The sequence below is a fragment of the Bison bison genome, unplaced genomic scaffold (assembly GCF_000754665.1).
Source record: "Bison bison bison isolate TAMUID 2011002044 unplaced genomic scaffold, Bison_UMD1.0 scf7180017864371, whole genome shotgun sequence".
In the NCBI taxonomy this organism is placed as follows: domain Eukaryota; kingdom Metazoa; phylum Chordata; class Mammalia; order Artiodactyla; family Bovidae; genus Bison; species Bison bison.
In genome coordinates, this window is record NW_011494943.1 from 417,159 (window position 1) to 420,831 (window position 3,673).

Here is a 3,673-nt window from a genome sequence, read left to right on the forward strand (position 1 = left end):
CGCTCAGGCGTGTCCGACTCTGTGTGACCCCATGGACTGTGGCCCACCAGGCTCCTCTGTCCTTGGGATTCTCCAGCCAAGAACACTGGAGTCAGTCTCCATTTCCTGCTCCAGGGGGTCTTCCCCACCCAGGGATGGAACCGAAGTCTCTTTCATCTCCTGCCTGGCAGGCAGATCCTTTTGGGGGGCTCCCTCCCTCACACATGAAGGGTTAAGTTGTGGGGGTTGGCGCTGGGGCAGGTGATCCTAAGGTTCCTCCCCCTCCTTGCTCTCCTGGGATGGGTCCTGGCTCTGGAGCTGAACTGAAGCAGTGGACAGGCCACGAGCGGAGTGCAGCCTGCCTGGGACACAGCCAAGTCCGAGAGCCATCGCCGCCGGCAGGTGCTATGCTGTGAGGCGTCTGTCGGGGCGGGAGAGGTTGGGGAGATACTGCTCAGAGGAACGTTCGTAGCATCAGGACAAAGAGCAAAGGGCACCGACATACTGTGGAACTATGTGTAACCTTGCTCTGTATTTTCCAAGTCTCCTATAAATGTGTTGTCATACTTTCATAATTAAAAAAAGAGCAAAGGGCATGGGTTTGGGGGCTGATCAAAGCCAGGCTTTCATATCTACAAGCCCAGTGACCGGAAGACAAGTTCGGGGACCTCTCAGACTCGGTTTACTGATCTGTCCAATGGGAATAACAGGGCTTCCTTCATTAAACTGTTGTGATGATTCAGTGGGGTTCCATGGGAAAAGGACCTGACACACAGTAACTGCTGAACAAATCTTAGTTCCCACCCTTTTCTCATTTCCCAAGGAGACAAAGAGGTTCTGGGGGCCTGCTTGGGGTCTCTTTCTTCTGCAGCATCTTGGCGAGGAGGAAGGAGGAAAGGCCAGAGGAGCAGGCGTAGCGACAGCCCTGTGTTTAGGGGCACAAAACCGCACTGAGAGCTCCAGACTGAGCTACTGTATGGAGTAATTATGGCTGCTATTTTTGCACATTTGTTTGATAACGTTAATTTGGCGACAGCCTGGTATTATAACATCCTCTCCCACACAGAGGTGGCGTTAGCTCCCTATTCACCAGAATCCATTTGCATTTTTCCTGTGGGGTTAGGGGTTGGGGAGCTGGTGACTCACAGCTGGAGGGGCCTCCAGGAAAGGCCCCTCTCCACACGGGGGTGGGAGCGGGGGGCCTGACAACATCCTGTGACATGAGAACTTGGCGCCCGCCTACCTCCTTGCTCTGGGTGTCTCCTAAAACTGACAAACAGGTGGCCATTCCTGAGCCCTTTAACCAGGGCAGGCTTCTTAGAGGGAACTGGAGATGTGGTTGTTGAAAGCCCTTGGAGCTGGCTAGGTGGTCAGAACCCCCCTGCCGATGCAGCAGACACGGGTTGGATCCCTGGCTCAGGAAGATCCCCTGGCGGAGGAAATGGCAACCACTCCAGGGTTCTAGTCTGAAGAATCCGATGGAGGGAGGAGCCTGGCGGGCTACCATCTATGAGGTCACAAAGGGTCGGACACGACTGAGCGACGAAACAATGACAGCAGCAGCACAGAGGGAGCGCTCAGGGCCAGGAAGCAGCACAGGGCTGACGATCACGGCTGGGAGTCCTGACACGAGCGAAGGCTGGCTGCTGGGGGCAGCTTGGCAAGTATTGCTGGTGGATCTTACTGCCGGAAGTGTCTTGTCCATCCACTGGGGACCCGGCGTGTCATACAACGGGGCACACGCGGCTGCAGGGTGGTGACTGACGTGGGGAAACCAGCGCATGGGGGATGGCTGTTTCTCTGGATGGCTGTCTTCCAGCTCATCACTGGGGAAGGGGTGACGTTAGAACATCAGCATTTTGCCACCATCATAGTGATAACTATGACATGATAACCATGACAGCCATCAACCGCTAACTTCACAAGAAGGACAGCTGGGTTTTCACACCTCCTGTGTGTGCTAAGTCACTTCAGTCGTGTCCGCCTCTCTGCCACCCTATGGACTGTAGCCTGCCAGGCTCCTCTGTCCATGGGATTCTCCAGGCAAGAATACCGGAATGGGTTGCTATGCCCTCCTCCAGGGGATCTTCCTGATCCAGGGATCAAACCCAGGTCTCCTGCACTGCAGGCAGGTTTACCACCAGTGCCACCTGGGAAGCCCCTTCACGCCTCCTGGAGGAGAGTTATTGGATCTGCATCCCGTCAGACCTCAGGCTCCACCTGCCAATTTACAGGAGGTACTGACAGAAGGGACAGAAGCAGTCTCCATGGCGTCTTTAGGACCCACTGGGGCGGAATGTGGAGTGTCTTCCCAGGGGCAGGGTGGATGGAAGTCCTTGAGAGCTCAGGGACAGGGGACGGGGTAGGGGACGGTGGAAGGATCGTGAGCTCTGGGGCGCCCCCCGCCTGGGGGGGAAATGAGCCAGGGAATACCGGGAAGACAGCACCCTGGCCGCCTGGAGCGAGTGGACCTGGAACCTCCCCTGCATCGGGCCGGGACTTGCAGCCACCTGGCAGCCTCTGCACCCCCGCCCACTGGATTGCTGAGCCACCTGGGGGCACCCCAGCTGAGTTGGGGCTCAAAGTTCGATTTAATTTGATTTAGACAAACCCAGGTGACGCTTGTGGCACTGGCGGGGTGGGGGTGGTGAAGGGAGATCGCCCACACTCTGCTTTTCTGCTGTGCACCTTGTGTGGCTGCCAGGCAGACGGTGGCTCACACACACGGTGCTTCCAGAGATGTGCTGAACAAAGAAATGCATGTTTAAATGGTTTACACGGACAAGATAGACTCCATAGCACTTGCATGCGCATTCTCTTATATCAGAAACGCAGGGGGAGGTTGGTGTGTGAATGTGGGTGGATTTAAGATAAAAACTGACCCAAGTCCAGTCTGCTGAGAAGACTGAGCTATGAAGTCTCCTTGTTGCCTCATCAGAAACCTCCAAGCCCTCGAGCCTTGTTCTTATAAGTGCTGAGCATGGGATTAATTATTCAAAGACCAGTGGTGAAGATCAGTTTAAACTCTGCACTAGGAGCCCTGAGATGGCAAGGTCATTTCTGAGCATCCATCGAACTTCTTGGGGCCAGGAGCCCACCCTGGGGTGGATAGCGGTGTGGTGAGCACACAGCCTCGCCCCCCATAATGCTGGGCTCTGCTGTCCTTTTTCTCAAGGGCAGGCTCTTGCTGCAGCTCGGTGAACACCAGCTCATCAGGAAAGGGCCAGGGAGCAGAGGCTGGGCCTGAGGCCATGGACTCAGCTTCTTGCCCAAAGCACAGCCTACCTGCTGCTCCAGAGGGACCGGCTGGGGCCACAGAGGCTTGGAGCCCAGCCCCAGCCCGCAGGAAGCCTGGGTGGGGCCCCAGAGTCCTCAGCCTGCCAGGGGAACCAGCTGTGCCTTGTCTGCTGATCCAAGGCAGAGGCTGAAATTCCATACTCTTTGGGGGCACTGTCTTGCGTTCCCCAGGCAGGAGGTGGGGGCTGGGGAAGAATACTGGAATCATGTGGGCTTGGTTGGGTTTTGCCTCTAACTCCCTCAGCCTTTAGAGTCAAGGATGGAGCTTGGGGGCAGAGCATGAGGACAATTTTATACGATGCTGTCATTGTACGAATGAAACAACTGAGGTCCCCAGGCTGACACAGAGGGTGGAGCAGTGTCTGGACGGTGGGCCTGCGGCTGCCCCGGAAGGACG